Raw genomic sequence first — 24,114 nt, 5'->3', positions numbered from 1 at the left:
TTCTAGTGGATGTAAGAAGATTCCATGGACCAGTTGAAGAAGGGCAAAGGAGCTTCTCCCAGTATCGTGGCCAACATTTATCCTTCAATCAACATTCAAAGATCACATGGTCATTTATCTCATTGCTATTGGTTGTGCACAAATTGCCTGGTCTGTTGCCCTACGTAGCAACAGTGACGCTTCCTCAAAAGTAACTCGCTGGCGGGTTGTGTTTGGGGATGTCTTGAGAATGTGAAGGGTGTTATATAAATGCAAATTTTTTTTGTCAAACCTATGTCTCAATAAAGGGTTACAAAAATGAATACCTTTCCGTTTCCCATCCCTGATTCTTCCAACAAGCTGAAAATCAAGGGCTGGAATTCTCCGGCCGTTCACGCTGGCGGGATTCTCCCGTCCTGCCAGCAGCGCACCACCATCCGTGGGTTTCCCGCTGGCGTCGGGTGACATCAATGGGAATTTCCATGCTCATCAGTGGGATCAGAGACCCCGCCACTAGCAAGCAATGCGCCATCCCTTGCCGGCGGGAAGCACGCAACTGGGAGCCGGAGAATCTTGGCCAAGAAGTTTACACCTTACCATTTCCTTACATTTAGCATGTTTTTCTCTTCTTTTCTAACAGGGTCATTAACATTGCTAAAATGTGTTCTCACAATTTGGTTTTCCATAACGCACAAGAATATTTGTTCTCAAAGTATAAGTGGCACACCAGGCAGGGTTTCATTGGGCAATAATCCACCTGCTGTGTATATAGTCCAGGGTTTCCAAAAAACAGGACTTTACTTGAATTAAAGATGGATGATAAATGTTCAGCCAATAAAATTAGAGGATAATGTTTCCATATTCATGATATTAATCCAATTTATATGAAGGAAGTGCCACCATATAAGTAGGCCATTTGGCCCTTTGAGCCAATATGATCATATAATATGATCCTGTAACTTAAGGCTACATTCCCACCCTCTCCCCATACTCATTCTTACCTATAGTCTCCAGAGATTTACCTATTTCCTTCTTAAATATATTCAGTGACTTGGCCTCCACAGCCTTCTGCGGTGGAGAATTTCACAGGTTCACCACCCTCTGAGTGAAGATGTTTCTCCTCATCTTGGTCCTAAATGGTCTACCCTGTATTCTGAGACTGTGACCCCTTATTCTGGACCCCCCTTCCAGCTGGAGGAAACATCATCCTGCATCCAGTCTGTTAGAATGTTACACGTTTCCATGAGATCCCCTCTCACTCTTTAAATTCTAGTGAATACAGGTCTAGTCTGGTGAACTGGTGCGGCAACAATAATCTCGCCCTCAATGTCAACAAAACAAAGGAGATTGTCATCGACTTCAGGAAGCGTAAAGGAGAACATGCCCCTGTCTACATCAATGGGAACGAAGTAGAAAGGGGTGAGATCTTCAAGTTTTTAGGTGTCCAGATCACCAACAACCTGTCCTGGTTCCCCCCATGCCGACACTATAGTTAAAAAAGCCCACCAACGCCTCTACTTTCTCAGAAGACTAAGGAAATTTGGCATGTCAGCTATGACTCTGAACAACTTTTACAGATGCACCATAGAAAGCATTCTTTCTGGTTGTATCACAGCTTGGTATGGCTCCTGCTCTGCCCAAGACCGCAAGGAACTACAAAAGGTCGTGAATGTAGCCCAATCCATCACGCAAACCAGCCTCCCATCCATTGACCCTGTCTACGCTTCCCAATGCCTTGGCAAAGCAGCCAGCATAATTAAGGACCCCACACACCCCAGACATTCTCCCTTCCACCTTCTTCCGTCGGGAAAAAGATACAAAAGTCTGAGGTCACGTACAAACCAACTCAAGAACAGCTTCTTCCCTGCTGCTGTCAGACTTTTGAATGGACTTACCTTGCATTAAGTTGATCTTTCTCTACACCGTAGCTATGACTGTAACACTACATTCTGCACTTTCTCGTTTCTTTCTCTGTAAATGGTATGCTTTGTCTGTATAGCGTGCAAGAAACAATACTTTTCACTGTATGTTAATACATGTGACAATAATAAATCAAATCAAATCAAAATCAAATCAGTTAACCCAATCCTTCCTCATACGATAATCCTGCCATCCCAGGAATCAGTCTGGTGAACATTCATTGCAATCCCTCAATGGCAAGTATATATTTTCTTAGATAAGGAACCAAAATTGCACACTATACTCCAGGTGTGGTCTCACCAAGGCTCTGCACGGCTGCAGTAAGACATCCTTGCTCCTGTACTCAAGCCGTTTTGCAATAAAGGCTAACTTACTATTTGCCTTCCTAACTGCTTGCTGTACTTGCTTCCAGTGACTAGTGTACAAGGACACCCAGGTCCCTTTGTATGTTGACATTTCCCAATATATCACCATTTATATAATTCTCTGTCATTCTGTTTCTCTGTCTGAAGTGGCTAACTTCACATTTATCCACGTTGTATTGCATCTGCCATGTGTTTGCCCACTCACTCAACCTGCCTAAATCACCTTGAAGCCTCTTAACATCCTCCTCATCACTCACATTCCCAACAAATTTTGTGTCATCAGCAAATTTTGAAATATTACTTTTGATTCCTTCATCCAAGGCATTGATATCTATTGTGAATAGCTGGGGCCTAAGTTCTGATCCCTACAAGACACCGCTAGTCACTGCCTGCCACCTCGAAATAGACCCATTAATTCTTACTGTTTGTCTTCTGTCTGCTATTCAGTTTTCAATCCATGCCAATATACCACTACCAATCCCATATGCTTTAATTTTCCACACTAACCTTTTACGTGGGTTTTATCAAAAGCTTTCTGAAAATCCAAGGATACGATGTCCACTGGTTCACCATTCTACCTATTCTACAAGTTACATCCTCAAAAAATTCCAGCGGCTTTGTCAAACATGATTTCCCCTTCATAAATCCATGTTGACTTTTGTTTAATTCTCTTGCTATTTTCTAAATGTCCTGTTATCACGTCCTTGATAATATACCCAATTTATGTTACCGAGTGACAAACATTAGGTTGTATTTGCAGATTAATGGCCAATTTATTTGATTAATTTTTTAAGAGAATCTCAGTTTTGTTTCAGAAAGAAATGCCCGAGGTTAATAGATTTGTCGAATTGTAGTGGCAGGTAATGCATCCCATATGAATTCCAATGTGTGTCATAAAACACCAACACCTAATTATTGTGTGAAACAGCTCGTTTATCTGTATCCTGTTTAAAGGGCACAGGAGCTCCATCTGAAATTCTTGTTTTAATCAACCAAACAGTATATGGGGCAATAAAAACATTAACGATCCAGCACTTTGCCCAACTGACATTATTCAGTTGCAAATCACCCCACTGAGTGTTGTCAAACTACCTAACAATGGACATCATCGTAACTGAGCATCACTTCTCCCTGTCAAAGTCCATTTTGTAGTATAGAGAATTAAAAGTTATGATAATGGGATAGCGCTGTGTATCATGAAGTAACAGTAAGATCAGCAGTCATGTGCTAGAGACTCTGTAGAGCAGATAGAATAGTCTGTACACAAGGGAGATGTGTTCACCTAGTAACTCAGCATATGTATTGTGTATAAAGTGTTAACAGAGTCGTTTTGAACTAGCCAGCCTGAGTTAGATTAGAGTTACTCATGATAATAGGGAAACCTTCCCACAGAACAAACCACAAAACATGGTGGCAGGGGTGATGACACCAATCTAACAATGATTTGATGCCATCGACAGATCACTCACAGCCAGCAAATGGAACAAGACTTGTTCGTAGCAAGAATCTGAAGACAAACCTTGGTGAGATGTACACTGAGAATTAGTAATGATGTCAAGTCCAGTTGAGCAGTCATTGCCCCTTCCATCACCATTTGAACTTTGGAGATATTCCAGCGAGCCATGTCATGCATTCTGGAAGGAAAACAGGGAGCGATTTGGCACATGCATAATTTGCTTATCAATAGAACCAGAAGACAAGAGAATTATCAAAGCATTTGCGAGTTCTCAAAACATTACAAGAGGCAAGTTTCACCTTAAACGAAAAATGTGAATTTATAAAAAAACTACTATTAAATTATTGGGATATATCATTCAACGAAAAAGCATCATGGTCAACTCTTAAAAAGCAAAAGCTGTCAGTGACTTTACACAACCAAAGTCATAGAATCACAGAATCATACAGCATAGAAGAGGCCCTTCGCCCCAAGGAGTCCACACCGACACATTAGAGACACATTAAAGTGTGGACTGATGTCCAGAGGCTTCTTGGAATGGCCAGTCAGGTTGGCAAATTTATTCCAAATTTAACTACCATCTTCAAAGGACCTTTTCTGAAAGGGCCAAAAGTGGTAATTGAACAAACCAATGCATTTCAGGGCTGGCACATTATGATCCCCTGGTGGTGGTCGCCAATACCTCCTCAACAGGCCTTGGAGTCATACTCATTCAAGTCCAAGACAAGTGCAACAGAAAGCTAGTCTATTTTGCGTCTAGGGCACTGACACAAATGAAGCAATAATGTGTGACTATGGTGAAGAATCACTGTCAGTGACTTAGGCATCAGAGAGATGCTCAAATTATTTGATGGGGTTACCATTCTAAATTGATACAGACTATTAATCATTAATCAACCTCTTGAGCTCATCACAATGCTTCCTCTATATTGTTTCAGACTTAGGCTGATGCATTACCTATACATAGCTGTCTACGTGCCAGGGAAATAACAGACCACATCTGATACCTTATCCAGGGCAATGGTTGATCACATTATTACTCAGGACTTTGTACTTGCTGCTGAGGTGGAATCATTCTCATCAGTTCTAACAAATTCCCCACCAGTCTCTCAGCAAAAGATATCAGAAGTCAGGAAAGTGCAGGAGGTACAATCTGAATGACCAGCTCCTACAAAAATACACGGAACGAAGGAAACTTTTAAGGATGGTGGATGCATTTCTAGTATTCAACCATCAACTGGTAGTAGCCAAGTCTGTGAGGGAGGAGATTCTTCAATAAAACCAGGGTGGCCAGTTGGGGATAGTGAAGTGGAGAGCACACGCACATCATTCTGTGTGGTGGCCAGGCATTTTAAAAGCAAGTCAAGACTTTGGGCCCGGTTTTACCAAAATTCCACGCCCGTTTTCAGACGTGAAATCACGGTAAAGTTGGGCGTCGGGCCTAAAACGCGATCTGCATCCGACTCATGGCAGATCGCGTCTTTACCTAGCCCCGATCCGGGCGCGGGTCTGGTGAGTGCCCGAATCGGCCGGCGTGACGATTTAAATGCATTTGTATGCATTTAAATCGACATAATGAAGCTCGCGCCCAACTTTACCGACGAATCCGACTTTACCAGGTTGCGGCCCATTTCGCGTCCGCGCATTAAACGACCTGCTAAATAAAAGTCTGCATGGGACTCCAATTCAGCAGGGGAACCGCCGAAGCCAATACCCCCCGACCATCCTTCGCGGACACTCCCCCGTGAACCACCCTGGCAGCCCACACCCCCCGATCGGACCCCCCTGGGAGGCAGACCCCCGACCTAGCTTGATCGCTGGTCTTCCTCCACCATCCTTCCGATCTGCAGTCCGTCCACAGCGTCCTGCATGTTCCTGGCCTTGCTCTGCCTTTCCCTGTGGGTGGGGCGGGGTGGGGGGCAGGGATGGAGAAGGAGAGTGACGTGTCTACCCCTGGGGGGGGTGGGGTGGGATGGAGAGGGTGAGTGACGTGTCTGCCCCTGGGGGTGGGGGGGGGGGGGGGGTGGGTCGGGTGCTGCCAGTCTGTGGCCGATCCCTCCTCCCCACCGGAGGAAGGATCAGAGGAGGGATCCCACCCCCAATCTCCTCCCCAGGGGCAGACACGTCACTCCCCTTCTCCATCCCCCCCCCCTCCCCTCCCCAGGGGCAGACACGTCACTCCCCTTCTCCATCCCGCCCACCCCCCCCCCGCCACCCCCCACGGAAAGGCAAAGCAGCACAGACAGCAGAGAGGATGAAAGGAATTCCCTTTGGAGGATAATGTCCAAATCACAGGAACTAAAAACCTGACAGTCCAAAATCTGTGATAATATTTCAAAATGTATATCCCAACATCCCTGTCCCGTAATATTATCCCAGATTTTGGACTGTCAGGTTTTTAGTTCCTGTGATTATAGCGTGGACATTATCCTCCAAAGGGAATTCCTTTCATCCTCTCTGCTGTCTGTGCTGCTTTGCCTTTCGCGCCCGGACGCGCTGCCTGCGGTCTGTTCCGAACTGCGTATGCGCAGTTGGAGCTCCGGCCGCTCCAACAGCGCTAAGCCCTGCCCAATAGATCGGCGCCAAAAAAAGGCGTATGGGCGCGCTGGAGCGCGGCTGCCGGGCGTGGATCCGTTTGACGACCGGACCCGGCACTTAGTCCCGATTTGGTAAAATCGGCCCCTTTGTCTTGTCATGCCACACTTGCACAACTAATAACCAGCCATCCATACCAGCCAGCCATCGTACCCATGTAACTATCTAAATGCTTTTTAAAAGGTAAAATTGTACCCACCTCTACTACTACCTCTGGCAGCTTGTTCCAGACACTCACCACCCTCTGTGTGAAAAAATTGCCCCTCTGGACACTTTTGTATCTTTCCCCTCTCACCTTAAACCTATGCCCTCTAGTTTTAGACTCCCCTACCTTTGGGAAAAGATATTGACTATCTACCTTGTCTATGCCCCTCATTATTTTATAGACCTCTATAAGGTCATCCCTCAGCCTCCTACGCTCCAAAGAAAAAAGTCCCAGTCTATCCAGCCTCTAAAGCTTTAATTGCTGTCTAGTTTCCCAGATAGGTCTTAGAAAAGATTGGCATTTGACCTTTTGGATGTTTGTGGAAAAGCATACCTCCTTACAGCAGATTATTATTCCACGTACTTAGAAACTACCAGATTCCACACCAGGACAGTTGAGACTGTGATGAGGTCATTACAGAATATCTTCTCCATGCATGGCTTTTCAGATCAACTTGTTTTGTATAATAGGCCACAGCTCCTGAACGGGTATGTGAAAAAAGTTTACACATGATTGTGCGATTGCCCATGTCTTATTGGAGCCTGCAAGAACACATGTGTTTGATTAGCATTCACCTTGGGATGACGGTTCAAAGACTACGGGCCCTATTTTACCATTTTGATTCTAAGTGTTGGGCAGACTTGAAATTGGGAGTGTTTCAGATCCGACTTTTAGACCCGTTCTCAGGCGCCCCCATACACACTCTGCCTGAAAAATTAGCAGCGATTCTGAATCATGCTGCAGAAGCCTGTGGATGGGGCTTAACGCGCCCGAAACGCTACAGCTCCGATCGGAGCCTTCAACTACGCATGCGCAGTGAAAAAAATAGAAAAGCGCTCCCCTGCCACATCGCACCCAGGTCAGATAGTGCCTCCCCCTGGCCCCCACAGACATTGCCCCACCCCTACAACATAACTGGCCCCCTTATCCCCCCACTCCCCTGCTACCCAGACCGATCGCAGGCCCCTGCTCCCTTTCCCTCCACCGATTGCACGCAGAGTGGCAGTGACCCCCCTTCTCCCCATCAATCGCACACAAAGTGGCAGCAGACCCTCCCTTCCCTGTACCAATCGCACGCAGAGTGGCAGTGAATCCCCCTGCCCCCTCACCTCTCCCACCAGTGAGTCATCTGATCTGCCTCCCTTCCCCCACCAGAGAGCCATCTGACCCGCCTCCCTCCCCCACCAGAGAGCCATCTGACCTGCCTCCCTCCCCCACCAGTGAGCCATCTGACCCGCCTCCCTCCCCCCACCAGTGAGCCATCTGATCCGCCTCCCTTCCCCCACCAGAGAGCCATCTGACCCGCCTCCCTCCCCGCACCAGAGAGCCATCTGATCCGCCTCCCTCCCCCCACCAGTGAGCCATCTGACCCGCCTCCCTCCCCCCACCAGTGAGCCATCTGACCCGCCTCCCTCCCCCCACCAGGGAGCCATCTGATCCGCCTCCCTCCCCCCACCAGTGAGCCATCTGACCCGCCTCCCTCCCCCCCATACCAGTGAGCCTCTGACCCGCCTCCCTCCCCCCCACCAGAGAGCCATCTGACCCACCTCCCTCCCACCCCACCAGAGAGCCATCTGACCCCGCCTCCACCCCCCCCCCCGTACCAGTGAGGCTTTGACCCGCCTCTCTCCCCCCCACCAGAGAGCCATCTGACCCGCCTCCCTCCCACCCCACCAGAGAGCCATCTGAGCCGCCTCCCCGCCCCACCTCCCCCCTCCACTGCCGCCGCTCCCCCACCACCAATCTGAAGCAGAGAGCCTGAACTTACCTCCTCAGAAGCTGGAGCGCCCGAATCAAACCTTTGTGGACCATATCAGTTTGGTGCCGAATCTGGATGGGCGAATGTGGTGGTAAAGGGCGAAGCTGCCGTAAAGTTGGGCTTGCAGTCCATTAAGTCAATTTAAATGCATGCAAATGCATTTAAGTTGACGTCACGCCCGTTTTGGGCGCAGTGCCGATGACGGCCATTTTTGGCCATTGGTAAAGGGGGAATGGGCGCGGAGGTGGGTGCGGATCGCACTACTCACCTCATGCCCGACTTTACCAAGTTTTTGTGTCCAAAAACAGGCACAACTTGATGGTAAAATCAGGCCCTATGTCAAACAACTCATGGGATGTTGACCCATCCAACAAGCCAGTTGAGGACCATCATTCTCATTCGATGGTGACAAGATCACTGAGAGTTGTGAAGGCACTGTAAAGTCTTATTTGTGAACTTCAGACTTTGGGGGAGATGGCAGCAGTGCAAATGTGAATTGTCTGAGGAATAATTTAACATTATTATTTTTTAAAAGTCGACACTGTATTTGGGGGAGGTGTAGTGTAAAGTGTTAAAAGTTATAGTAATGAGATATTGGTGTGTATCATGATATAACAGTAATATCAGCAGTCATGTGCTAGGAACTCTGTAGAACAGATAAAATAATCTGTACACAAGTGAGATGAGTTTAGCTAGTAGCTCATCATGTACAAAGTGTAAATAAAGTTGTTTTGAAGTGACCAACCTGAATAGGACTAAAGTTACTCAAGATTAGAGGGAAACCTTCCCAGTGTAGGTTAGGCCATGAGACAAACCACAAAACACTTTCCTCAACTGAGGCCATGTAGCAGAGACGAGGAAAGGAAACACTGGAGAATATCCCTTTTCTAAAGGGAAAAACTCCTTCCCAAGAGTTTTTCACACAAACCAGGCATTGACCCTGTCACCTTCCTGATATACAGCACCTTGGGTGTATCTACCTCCACAGGGACTGCAACGGTTCAAGACGGCAGCTCGCCACCAGCTTCTCAAGAGCAATTAAGGATGGGGAATAAATGTTGGCCGACCCAGCAAAACCCACATCCCTTGAATGAATAATAAAAACATAAATGGATCAATGCTGTAGATCAATGACACCTTCGGTTGTTGGTCAATTTTTTTCAAGATATTTTTCACTACCTCAAAGTGCGATGGATGCTGGGGCTGTGAGCAAATTTAAGGAGGAGTTAGACAGATTTTTAATTGGTAATGGGTTGAAGGGTTATGTGGAGAAGGCAGGAAAATGGGGATGAGGAGCATATCAGCCATGATCGAATGGCGGAGCGGACTTGATGGGCCGAATGGCCTAATTCTGCTCCTATATCTTATGAACTTATATGAATTTAGACCCAAAATGTTTCAAGGCAAAATGATTAAACTTTACACCGCTTTCCCCCTCAAACCCTCCACCATGAAGATGAAACACAAATCAACAGAAAATAGGGACGGGAGTAGATCGAGCTTCTTCTGCCACCATTCAGTGAGATTATGGTTGACCCAACTCCATACATCATGTACTGCTCACATTGAAGAAGAAAGCTGAATAGGTAACCTCATCAAAATGGCCACACACTTTACTTTGGATTTTAGTCTCCTGCAACCCCAATGATTTTAGTCCTATCTTTCCGTGATTAGCTAGAAGCAGAATGGGGCCTCACTGATGGCTCTAAATATTTGAGATCGATAACTCTATATCTAAAGCTCTGTTGTCTGTGTCTTAACTTGCACCAAGCCCCTTTTTCCCTATCACTGGGTTTGCTCCCTGACCTACATTGGCTTCTGGTCAAATAACATATTGATTTAAAAATTCTTATCCTTGTTTTCAAATTCCTCCAAGGCTTCACTCCTCCGCCTTCTCATAATCTTCTCCCCACGAGCCTCTGAGTATCTGCATTCCTCTAGTTTTGGTCTTTTGTGTATTCCTGATTTTAGCCACTCCACCATTGGTGCCCAGCTCCTCAGTTACCCATAGGCCCTTGTTCCCCCACTGTCGCACCATATCCTCACTGTTTCTGTGTCTCCACCTTGCTTTTGGTGGCATGGCGGCACAGTGGTTAGCACTGCTACCTCACAGTGCCAGGGACCCGGGTTCGATTCCCGGCTTGGGTCACTGTCTGTGTGGAATTTGCACGATCCCCCTGTGTCTGCATGGGTTTCCTCTGGGTGCTCCGGTTTTCTCCCACAGTCTGAAAGATGTGCTGGTTAGATACATTGTACATTGACCCAAACAGGTGCCGGAATGTGGCGACTAGGCGAATTTCACAGTAACTTCATCGCAGTGTTAATGTAAGTCTTACTTGTGACTAATAAATAAACTTTAAAAACTTTCCTTTAAGACATTAAAGCTACTGCTTTGACCAAACTATCTGCTTATGTGGCTGGGTGTCACACTTTGTTTTATAATGCTCTTGTGAAGCACATTGGAACATCTCATCACATTAAGGGTGCTATATAATTATATGGTGTTGTTATTATTCATTGGCTATAAAGCAACTTAGAACATCCCTAAGTCATGAAAGTAACTACATAAATGCACAGCATCTGGAATACTGTGTGCTGTTTTGGTCTCCACATTTCAGAAGGAGGTGGTAGAGTGAAGGGTTATTAAATTGGGTTCCTGAGATGAGGAGGTTGTCCTATGATGAGAGGCTGAGAATATTAGCCTTATATCCTCTGGAGTTTAGAAGAATCTCTCATTGAAGCTGCAAAATTCGGAAGGGGCTCAGTAAGGTGAACACTGGGAGGTTGTTTCCGTTGGTCAGGGAATCTAAAACGCGGGGTCAGTTTCACAATAAGGATCGATCATTTAGGACTGAGATGAGGAGAAATTTCTTCAAAGGTTGTGAATCTTTAGAATTCTCTACCTCAGAGGGTTGTGGATGCTCCATTGTTGAATACATTTAAGGCTGGGATGGATAGATTTTTGGTATCTCAGGGAATTAAGGGGAATAGAAAGTGTGCAGGGACAGTGGAGTTGAAGTCGAAGATTGTGGTGACCTACTGTAATTACATGTTGTATGCCTGGACACAGCCCTGCTGCACCTGGCCCAAGACTCCTCCCTTTCCACCTGAACGAGGTATAAAGGTGATGGTTCCTCCTCCCTGCCTCAGTCTGGGCCAGGTTAGCTACAAGGGTGTGTTCCAGTTCTTTGCGATTAAAAGCCTGTTATTTTCACTCATTCGCTAGAGTCCTCGTAATTGATGGTGCATCAATTTTAATCGCAAAGAAAAAAAACAGAATGGAGCAAATTTTAAAGCCCGATAAATTAAACCTGGATCCGCAAGCTGTGGGAGCCGCCAACAGCTTCGATCACTGGCTGAAGTGCTTTGAAGCCTTCCTCGAAGCCTCCACTGCCGTCCAGTCCGATTCAGACAAGCTGTACGTGCTCCACGCCCGGGTAAGCGACGTGGTTTATGCCACCATCCGTGACGCCGAGACGTACAGGGATGCGCTAGAGCTCCTAAAATTTCTTCAAAGGTTGTGAATCTTTAGAATTCTCTACCTCAGAGGGTTGTGGATGCTCCATTGTTGAATACATTTAAGGCTGGGATGGATAGATTTTTGGTATCTCAGGGAATTAAGGGAAATGGAAAGTGTGCAGGGAGAGTGGAGTTGAAGTCGAAGATCGGCTACGATTGAATTGAATGGTGGAGCAGGCTCGATCGGCCATGTTGTCTACTCCTGCTCTTATTTACACCTCAACTATTCATTATCCCTAGGCAAATCAACATTTCATTCACAATTACTTGTTTGCCACATTGATTTTAATTATCCCATGATGCCAAATGCTCCTGGCTACAGCCTTCTGCCACCAAATTCCTGTTCCAATTCACCGGCCAGGTTGTAGCTGGTTGTCGGGCAGGACTCTAGGAATCTTTATATAAAGGAGGCCCTGCCACCCAGGGTGTGCCTGACCCGCTTTGAAGCTTTCCACACTGTTTCTGATCCTCTTTTATAATCAAGGCCTGCACCATCTTAATATCACAAACACAGCTTGTCCAATTCTTTATAAAGCAATGATCCTTCTACTTCCTGTGAGCAGCACCACAGCAGATCCGTGGGCATATTATGAAATACATTAAATTGTTCGTGGCATGCATCCATAAACCGTAGTTCCTCTGCTAAAACTTTGAGTCATACTCTTACTTGATTTGATTTATTATTGTCCCATGAATGGGGATACAGTGAAAAGTATTGTTTCTTGTGCACTGGACAGACAAAGCATACCATACATAGGAAAGGAAAGGAGAGAATGCAGAATGTAATGTTACAGTCATAGCTAGGGTGGAGAGAAAGATCAACCTAATATAAGGTAGGTCCATTCAAAGGTCTGATGGCAACAAGGAAGAAGATGTTCTTGAGTCGGTTGGTATGTGTTCTCAGACTTTTGTATCTTTTTCCCGACAGAAGAAGGTGGAAGAGAGTATGTCTGGGATGTGTGAGGTCCTTGATTACGCTAGCTGCTTTTCCAAGGCAGTAGGAAGTGTAGACGGAGTCAATGGATGAGAGGCTGGTTTGCGTGATGGACTGGGTTATGTCATTAATATATTCATAATGACAAATGGCATGCAAATGTTGGCAGGGTGGTTGCACCGATGGCAGAATAATCAGGGAAAATCCTTAGGAATATAAGTGTGTACGGGATTAGGAAGTATCATTAAGTTTATCTGGCTGATCCCAGTGTAGTGCAATGTGCACCACTTCCACCAGTACAAAAGTATATCTGAGTTTCAGATATGATGCAACTATGATTCAATAGATGCCATACTTGTGGAGTTCTGATTCCAGTGTACAAATGCACTATAGTTGGAGTTGTTGAGACTACGAAGCGAATCTGAGTAATAGACATCTAAATGTCACCATGGTGATAGGACTTTACTGATTCCCATATGAATCAGTACTTGTTAAACACCACACAACCATAGACCATAGACACTTGCCCAGTACAAATGAATCTGATCAGCATTAACATTATCTTCTGTCTTAAAATGAAATAAATCCCTTTGTTAATCAAACCACACTCATGGGAGTCTCAGCTTAAGTTGTAATCATCTTCCTTGCTCTCATTGTCAGAAGCTGCCATTAAAGATGAGGTGAATCTGATTGCAGTTTCTCCTTGGCTGCTTTAACCATAATTGAGATACAACAAGTTAATTAAGTGTTCCATCACCCATGAAAGAGATTTCTGAAATGTCCCGGAGCATCTGCCATGGAGCTAATTGTGAAGACTCGCGGCAGTCCAGAGTAAATTGAGGCTGGGTTAATGACAAGAAACCAACAATTGGCTTCACAACATCTCAGAGAGTCAATTGACATTAGGTTAATCAACAGCTTCAATGATTATTTCCAAGTACAATTATCCAGCAGCAGTGGAGTAGGTTCCCTCAAGTTTCTAATTATAGGAGGGCTGTGATACTCGGAGCCAGGTTCAGGGGTGGAAGGGAGGCAAGCAGGATCTCCCATCTGCCCTTTTAACATATGGTAAGGGATACTTTTTGAGCTGCTGGCACATACCCACACACAACCACTGCTATACCGGGTGGGAGAAGGGAGCAGCCATTTTGAAGGCAGATTAGAGACTCAGGAAGAAAGAGGATCGTGTCTCAAACTTTAGGTAAGAGCACTGATATGTAAATGGATCCCAGAAGAATCCACAAGGGATTTATTGATTGTCTTTGTCTGAAGTCCTGAACAAAAGCACTATTGGATCCAAATGTAGTGAAAGAATTCCCAAGATAAACCCAGAAAACCCTCTCGACATCTCCACACTGTGAAAAAAAGTAAAGTTTATTTATTCGTCACAAGTAAGCTTACATCAACACTGCAATGAAGTCACTGTGAAAATCCCCAAGTCGTCACAGTCCGGTGCCTGTTCGGATACGCTGAGGGAGAATTTAGCATGGCCAATGCACCTAACCAGCACATCTTTTGGACTATGGGAAGAAACCGGAGCATCCAGATGACACGGGGAGAATGTGCAGACTCCGCACAGACAGTGACCCAAGGCCAGAATCGAACCTGGTCCTTTGACATTTTGAGGTAGCAGTGCTAACCACTGTGCCACCGTGCCACCCTGAAGCAGGGGCAACGACAATAGAGTTACCTGCTCTTAACTGAGCAGTGTCTGTCGGAAAGCAACTTAATAACATTTCTTTTCAGATTAATAATACAGTGAATATCAGTAATCTTGATTGATGGATCATGACAGCACTGTGGCCTCGGAGTCAGAAAGCTGGACCCAGAACTTGAGCACAAATATCTAGGCTGACACTCCATGTCAGTACCGAGGGAAATCTGCACTGTCTGAATTTATCTTTTGGGTTAAGATATAAAATTGATTTGGGTTATTAAAAAGTCCTATATAAAAGCAAACACTTGCTTTTCCTTACAACATCAATGAAAGGATGGTATTTGTTAAAGATCTCTCAGTGACACAGCAGGGATAGACCACTTACAAAATTTCCGGGAATGTAAAAGCAATCCCAATTTTGGAGAATTGTTTTTTCCGTGTGGATACTTTTCACTGAGAGGAATAGAAGGCAACATCCAGGATGGAGTATTTCTGAAGCATAGCAAAGAGAATGAACTTACTTCGCTGCATTTCTGTTTTCAACATTCCTCTTAAATATTTCTCTGATTTCATTTTGTAACCTGTATGTTTGTATTTTCTCTCGTTTATTTTAGGTCACAGTTTCAATTTCTTTCTCGCTTTATGTTTTCTCCCCTTTTAATTCAGCCCCTTCACCTTTATCTTCTGAAGTTGCCAATTAGATTTGCCCAGGCTGTAGGTTTTGGGTTTCCTCTTCCTAAACCTCATCATATTCCTATATGTTGTTCTTTAAATGAGATTTTAGTCAATCTTTGTGTGCCTTGTTGTGACTTTTGTCTGATGACTGTTCTCAGCAGCACCTTGGGACATTTGTAATGGGTGGGATTGTCAACACAGACTGCTGGCTGAGGCTGGTGAGGGGAGGAGTTTCTAATGTGGGGGGGACACATGACAAGGAAGACCTTTGACGGTATTATAATTTGTAAATGAAGGGGTGAGAACCTCAATACATTCCTGCGAGGGCTGAGGTAAATTAAAAAATGAGACCTGGCCAGCGAGATTCTCATTTTCCGAATTGCACAAGATTTTGCGCCCACATCACCATTTGCACTCACAGCGAACATGGGTGCAAAATCACCTCCGATATGTTAAGGGGACTACCGAAATGGAAGCTGTTGCTGAGGTATAGTTCCACAGGTGCCATTTTCTCCCTGTGCAATCCTGAGGGTGCAATCATGAGTATTGAGGGACATTCGAGGCATATTTACTACTAGATTTCATCATCTTGTACTTTCAATAAGAATTTATTAACTTCTATCCCAATGATTGTCCTTCAATTTGTATGCTCAGGGCAGGCAGGTCCCTTTTTCTAGAACATTTAACACAGACGTGATGTCAGAATATCTAATGTATTTGCAGGTGATGACTGCCTTTTGGCTTTAGTCAATGCATAGCCCAAATACTGGCATCTACTTTCCGCACAATTGCCCAAAGTAGAGCCGTTACCACTTTTAAAGCTGTTTTGCTCACTTACATTCTTGCCAAGACCCTAAGCTCTGGAATTCTCTCTTGGCCTCTCCACCTATTTCTTTAAGACCCTTCTAAAACCTATTGCTCTGACCAAGTCTACCTTCATGTCTCCTCCCGTGGCTGGCTATCAAATATTATTTGATAATGTTCTTGTGAAGAACCTTGGATGTTTTGCCATGTTAAATGTTACAAATTGTTAATGTTGTTACTGTAATTTGTTTTGTGTTGTGACAGTGTGGCATGGATGGCACAGTGGTTAGCATTCCAGGGACCCAGGTTCGATTCCCGGCTTGGATCACTGCCTGTATGGAGTTTGCACATTCTCCCCGTGTCTGTGTGGGTTTCCTCCGGGTGCTCCGGTTTCCTCCCACAGTCCAAAGATGTGCGGGTTAGGTGGATTGGCCATGCTAAATTGATCCTTAGTGTTAGGGGGACTAGCCAGGGTAAATCTGTGGGGTTATGGGGACAGGGCCTGGGTGAGATTGTGGTCGGTGCAGACTCGATGGGCTGAGTGGCCTCCTTCTGCAATGTAAGATTCGATGATTCTAAATGACGCTTGTATTGCATTTGCATTTCTTCCCAGGCTTTAAAAAAAATCTGTTCAAAAGTTATTGAATGTATTAGCTGCAGGTTTGTAACAGTAATGAGCAATTCTGTATTCTTGTCCTTTATCCATCTTTCCCTCTTTATATCAGTCAGTCCTGGAATGATCTGCCCCATTTCGTCTTCATGGAACTGTGACATTCCAAAACACCAACCTGTCTTTCTCTTTTGAGATGCTGTCGCACTTACTGTGTATACCCAGCCCTGAAACCTTCTGAGGTGCCAAGTGAGCTTTCCTTAGAGTAAAGATGGATGAAGAAGAAGACGCATGATGTGAAATCTAACAGGGTGTATCGCTCAATTGTTTCAGCTGTCGGCACGGCGCTGAGTTGTGGATGTGTCATCCTTGTGCTATCAGCAGAGCTCCTGAACATAAGTGACCTGACCTCTGTGGAGTCAAGGACTTTTGTCATCACATTCCCAGAACACAAGCTGTAACAGAAAATAGCCTGAATATTTGTCTTCTTGTTTCTGGTTTTGAAAAGTTGACAATTCCTGCTCTATTTGATTCACTAGATATACTTCAGGAATGCTCTCCTTTCCAAATCAATCCTGAAGCTGCCTATTTCAATGATGCCTTACTGTATTCATTCTTTCGTCTTGTCCAGGTTATGACAATGCAATGCATTACATCCTTGTAAAATTAAACACCGATTCACCCGATTACTTGCAGTGATGCAAACCCTTGTCCAACTCACCGTTATCTGCCTTATTATTTACCAAGTTCTGAACAGTAAAGATAAAAATGAACTTGTAATGTGATAAGTGCAGACTTGTCTTCCCCCAATAATTAATGCTCTGTCTAATGGTATAACAACTTCCAGCATCATTTTCTGACCTTGCTGTTCCTAATCTTCACCTGTACTGATTTTCTTTCTTGACTTTCTGAGCCAAGATCCTTACTCACTAAAGTCCTTATTGTCATGAAAACAAGGAATTGAAATATTTTAATTTTGGTAATATCACTGTCATATTTCTTACACACTGGAAGACAAGCAGTTGGGCATTGTAATTATGGTAACTGGAGTAAGAAACAGGGTGCCTAAAGTGCCTAAACCAACAGTAAGAAGTGGTTTTGATATGTTAATGAACCAAGTGATAATTCAATAGGAATTTTATATAAGTCACCAACAGGGGTAGTTTTAAAATGGGTTGTAGACGTTCCCTTTGGAGATGTACAAGTTGTAAAAGGTGGAAGGAAAGAAAGTAAAGATTGGGAAGTATACTTGCAAAATATAAGAGCTAAAGTAAAAAAAAGTTTAATCAATTCTGGGAAGAAAGCACTTCTGAAGAGACTGGTAGGGCCTGGGTGGGATTGTGGTCGGTGCAGACTCGATGGGCCGAATGGCCTCCTTCTGCACTGTAGGGTTTCTATGATTCTATGATTCTATGGTTGAAACAATAGAGAGAATAAAGGGAAGGAAAACATTTAAGAAAATACAGAAGGGGTAGTTGCTTAGATCTTCCAGAAAACAGCAGGATAGCTGGTTAGAACTCCCAGAAGACAGTGTGAACAATGCCAAACTTGGAAACCATTTACTGTCAGGCAAAAAGGTCATCCTAATATGTGCTAAAAAAAATACTGGATTTCTATCGATTTAAAAATCTACATGGATTGTTACTAAATAGAAAAGGGGAAGCTTAGTTCTGAGAATAGTTTAAGTTAAGATCTTTTTAGTTAAGTTTAGTTTTAAACTATTGTTTACTGTGTGAAGCTATTCTTGTGTTTTAGTGTAATTTTCTTTGCCTTTTTTTAAATAAACATGTACTTAACTATGAAGTCATCACACATAGTCGAGGACATGATTTCTTGATTTCAGAACCTTTCCTCATAATATACAAATTGCAAAACCATTTTGGCAGCTTTTTCAAGTTTCCCTTTTGCAATTGGGCAGGATGATATTTATCATCAGCCAGGGTAGCGGAGATGCGGCGTGTTTCCTGCTGCGGAGGCCAATGGGAAACCATGCCATATCTTCTGGTCCTAACCTCATTGATTATGCATCCAGGGGTTTTTAGCACTGTATTCTGTGGCAGGGTGGGTTTTATTGCATGTGTCCCTTCATCATATCTGGATGCCATATCAAATAGGCACCCAGCATCACTCCCCATTGTTGAAGAAGATGGACCTCCAGGAATACTCTGAGGCTGGAAGATAGACCTCCTTGATGACACTGAAGGTAGAAGATCCATCTGATAGATACTTCCCCCACTCACTGCTGCGGTGGTCCAGGGTCCAAGATCACTGATGGCCTCCATCCCAAACACTGGAAGCAGCCCCATACATTCTTCATGTATGTCCAAACTTCTGTACACCATTTATTCCAGACGTTTTCTGCACCAAGGTACTTTCCTGCTGGTCGCAGGGAAGATTCCATTTGAGCCTTCATCTGCATCCTATCAGCAGGTTGTAATTCAATTCCACGTGGGTCTCAGCAGGTTTCTCCATCTCTATCTTTCCTGTGGGAAACTCTCCACCCCATCTGCCATCAAACCCGCCAGCGGGAGCATGGGACAATCCTACCCCTGTGTCTCTGCAATGGTGATTCCCAAAGAATGTTCCCTTGAGATTTCATAATTTCAAATTGAGTTTAAAAATAACTTATTTTTGGGGTGTTTTACTGATGGAATAGAAAATTCCTGGTTAGCAAGAGAAGGTTGCTCAAAATTCTACGTGGAAACCTGTTCCCATTGTTTTCAAAGCCTAGCACAAGCTCTTCATTGATTCAACTCCTTCCTGGTTACTATCTGAGGCTAAACCAGGCTATTTACAACCTTGGTGTCATATTTGGGCTTGAGCAGAATTTCCCACCCATTCTCTGCCTCAGAGGACTATGGATACACAGTTGTTGAGTATATTCAAGACTGAGAACTATAGAATTTTGGTCATCAAGGGATAGGGGGATCAGACAGGAATGTATACAATCGACTATCCAAATGCTGCGCTGGCCAATCTCTCATCCTTCACCCTCTGAGAACATCAGCCCCATTCAAACTCTGCTACCCTGCACCAAGACCCACTTGCATCTCATGACCACTCTCAATGATCTAGAATGACTTCCAGTGTCGCATAAAATTGAATGTGTTTATCCTGATGAAAATTCCTCCATGGTCTCACTCCTCAGTTTCACTTAAACATTCTCTAGCCCTACAATCCCACCCTTCAAAGTTAACCCTCCCCTGATCCTGGCTTCTTGTGAAACTCCCTCGCTTTGTTTCCCACTTGGTGGGCATGGCCCCAGTCCCTTAATTTAATTCCCTTAATTGCCTTCAATTCCAGGGCTTCTTTATCCTGAAATTCTCTCCCTAAACCCTTCAGTCTCTCCAGCTTCCACTATTGACCGTGCTTTTTAAAGCCCTTCATAATATCTCCTTCGATTCAGAATCTAACCCATCATCATGCTCCTGTTATATTCTGGAACATTTTTCTGCTTTTAAGGCATTTTTTCACCCCAAGTTTTTGCTGTTGTTTAAACAAATTGTGTTTAAATGAATCGTAGCAGGGAATGGGCAGGAGAGGAGTGTGGGGTGGGGGGAGGAGTGTACCGGGGAGGGTTAAAATTTCAAAAATCAGCAACAGAACGTCAATTCACCTATTTCTGGTTTCCCCAGATACCCAAATGATATCCCGATGCTGCCAGCTACACTCTCCAATTGGACCCCAGCCTCAAATCGATGGCCTCACCCCTGATTTTACATTCACAATCTCTCTTCTGACTTCGTATTCCCACTCTCACCCTTAACCTTATATCCACGATCTTCCCCGGACTTTCTGGTCTCCCTCCCAAGTGCCCACAATCTCTCCCTCCTTTCCACTCTCTGACTACCAATGCAGGTCTTTCCACATGGCAACCAGCTGATTTGCATAAGTTGACATGGCAGATGCAGTATAACATGGATAAATGTGAGGTTATCCACTTTGGACAGAGAAACGGAATGGCAGAGTATTGTTTAAATGATGGTAGATTGGGAAATGTTGATGTACAAAAGGACTTGGGTGTTCTTGTACACCAGTCACTGAAAGCAAGCATGCAGGTACAGCAAGCACCTAGGAAGAGTAATGTCCTAACTATGTTAGTGGTTGTGGGTTTTACATAGAAAGAAAATACTCGGTTTGTACATGTGGAATCAAACAAACACACAACAGGTTTTATTGGAAGAGATCTTCTCTGCCCTGCACAGATTACAAAGCTGAAAGTAAAACAGTAGCCTCTGCAATCACCCAAATAACGGGTGGAGTTCTCCCCGAAAAATTCTAAGTGCTGAATTTGCGTAAAAAACTGGAGTAATTCCAAAATGAATCTCCCACACTCTGTGCATCGCAGAGAGCCTGAGCGTGAATCGTAATGAAAAGCTGTAGGTGAGGCCTACTCCTGTTGGAGAGGCTGCAGCATAGCACTGAGTGGGCCACTGTGCATGTGCTGATCTGTCAGCACCGAGATCAGCGGACGTGCAGTAGCCCCACACTGCCGGCCTCCCGATCGCTGGCCAGCCCTGTGACTCCGCATCACTGGCTGTGTGAATCCCCCCCACCACTCGATCACTGGCCTTCCAGACATGTCTGGGCCAGTCCCTCCGCGCACTCCCCCCAAACCCCCTCACTGGCCCGTCTCAATCTCCCCCCACTACCTCCACCAATCTCCCCCTAACAGGCTCTGCCCCCGATGGCCCCCACTCAATCTCACCCCACCCTTTGGCATTGCCCAATGTCCGGTGGGCAGTGCCAAGGCTCCCCTGGGCATTGCCACTTTGCCCATTGGGCAGTGCTTGGGGGGCAGGCTGGCATTGCCGGTCTGGCAATGCCCAGGGACACTCCCTTATCCCTGGCCTCCTGGAAGGCCTCCATCGATCCCCTTCATTCCAGCGGCCTCGGGTCACCAGCTCCCCATTAGTGGTGGGGGGGAGCGAGGGGTAGACTAGCGGGCCCAGAGACTTCAGTCCCAGGCCTGCTAATGGGATTGAAATTCAAATTTAAACATTTTAAACAGCTCCACGCCAATTTCCAACATGGAGCTGACAATGGCAGAAATGCAGCGGCCGGAGACGCGCAGAGGTTGTGGCACCCGGTGGGAAGTCCACCACACGGTCTCCGCTTATGTCTCCCATGCCTGCTGGAGCAGCAGGGTGGGCTGGGTGAATCACCCCCAACATCATCATCTAATCATGTGATCAGCTCTTAAAGCAACCTGCAACTCTTTCAAATATGTAACATCCCTGCCCCTTTACTTCCATGGTCATGACAACAAATTATTACGATCCCCGCAGGTGGAGGAGGTGGTTAAGAAGGCATATGGGGTGTGCTGGCCTTTATCAATCGAGGGATTGAGTTTAGGAGTCCGGGGATAATGATGCAGCTATATAAGACCCTCGTCAGACCCCACTTGGAGTACTGTGCTCAGTTCTGGTCGCCTCATCACAGGAAGGATGTGGAAAAGATTGAAAGGGTGCAGAGGAGATTTACAAGGATGTTGCCTGGATTGAGTGGCATGCCTTATGAGGATAGGCTGAGGGAGCTCGGTCTTTTCTCCTTGGAGAGACGTAGGATGAGAGGAGACCTAATAGAGGTATATAAGATGTTGAGAGGCATAGATCGGGTGGACCCTCAGAGGCTTTTTTCCAGGGTGGAAATGGCTGCTACAAGAGGACACAGGTTTAAGGTGCTGGGGGGTAGGTACAGGGAAAATGTTAGGGGGAAGTTTTTCACACAGAGGGTGGTGGGCGAGTGGAATTGGCTGCCGTCAGTGGTGGTGGAGGCAAACTCAATAGGGTCTTTTAAGAGACTCCTGGATGAGTACATGGGACTTAATAGGATGGAAGGTTATAGGTAGGCCTAGAAGGTAGGGATATGTTCGGCACAACTTGTGGGGCCGAAGGGCCTGTTTTGTGCTGTAGCTTTTCTATGTTTCTATGTTATACATGGGATCATCAGTACTCTAGACACAGTACTATGCACCATTCATCATTGTACACAGTCAATAAGAAAGTCAATCAGGGGTACATCTATGCCTCTTTGGTTTTATACAACGTTCTGGAACCTGACTGTCCTTGACCCTGCAAGTATGATTTGGAACCTCAGAAGACACTTCCTCTCTTGGAACTAATTTTGTATCATTTTCGCTAGGTGTAGTAGCAAAGACACAATCACCAGGAAACTCAAATTCAACTCGTCACCCGTAGTAATATTCACAACACTAGGGACCAAAGATGTTGGTACTTCTGGAGATGATTCTGAGAAATCATTTTGAGACGACAACAATTGGTCAGCATGGCGTGGCCAAACTAGTTCATCTCCTGCTTGAACCATGTAAGAAATTGGACCTACTTTTGCTAAAACTATGGCTTTCTCACTCACGGCATAATTACACAGTAACATTTCATCTCCTTGTTGAAATGAGTGCTGGTTTTGCCCTCAGGTCTTGTCTAGCAACTTGAGGTTGTTGCTGATGCTCTACTATCTCTGAAGTTTCTGGAGATAATAACAATTCACGTGTAGTTCTCAACTTTTTGTAATGCAGTAGCGCTGCACCAAAGATCCTTGGACAGCAACTTCCAAATCCATGACCACTTCCATCTAGAAGGACAAGGGCAGCAGATAAATGGGAGCACCACCATCTGCAAGATCCCCTCCAAGCCGCTCACCATCCTGATTTGGAAATATATCGCCGTTCCTTCGCAGTCGCTGGGTCAAAATCCGGGAATTCCCTCCCTAACGGCATTGTGGGTCAACCCACAGAACATGGACTGCATCGATTCAAGAAGGCAGCTCACCATCACCTTCCCAAGGGCAACTAGGGATGGGTAATAAATGCAAGCCAGCCAGTGATGCCCATGTCCCACGAATGAATAAAAAAAAGGTAGTCTTTGGGTAGTCACATGAGTATATTTCTATAAGATGCCAAAAAGCTATTCACACAAAGAGATAATGAACCTTGCTTTTCTACATGACTTCTACATGACTTCTGCCTCAGAGAGGACTCCACCCCCTGGGTGATGACCCAATCTCAGTCCCAATTGGTCTGCCAAACCAGGTGACACTGTTCTGTTTTGTTGCACTTAAAGGGGAAATGATCACAAATCACACTGGGTCGCAGTCTCAGGATATGGGGTAGGCCACTTAGGGCTGAGATGAGGAGAAATTTCTTCAATCAGAGGATGGTGAACCCGTTGAATTCTCTACCACAGCAGACTGTGGAGGCCAAATCATTGAATATATTTTAAGAAGCAAATAGATGGATTTCGAGACTCTAAAGGTAGCAAGGAGTATGGGAAGAGCACTGGAGTGTGATGTTGAGATTGAGGATCAGCCATGATCATGTTGAATGTGGGAACAGTCTCAAAGGGCTGAATGGCCTACACCTGCTCCTATTTTCTATGTTTCTAATCTTCCAACCTGGCCAGACAACCGAGGAATTAAGCTTATAAAGCTTCTGAATTTCAGCGTTTCCCAGCTGCTAAGATTCCACCAATCCACCATCTCACTCTCCAGCTACCCGTAAATATTGTAACCATTGAATATATGACAGCTTTTGTATCGAAGGGGGATGTTTTCCTGGTGAGTTGTCTCCGGTGCTGGCAGTGCGTATGGGAATGTGAGTGTGCTCCCTCTGCTGTGA

The sequence above is a fragment of the Mustelus asterias genome, chromosome 12, assembly GCF_964213995.1.
Source record: "Mustelus asterias chromosome 12, sMusAst1.hap1.1, whole genome shotgun sequence".
NCBI classification, from domain to species: domain Eukaryota; kingdom Metazoa; phylum Chordata; class Chondrichthyes; order Carcharhiniformes; family Triakidae; genus Mustelus; species Mustelus asterias.
Note: the sequence above shows the minus strand (reverse complement) of the source record.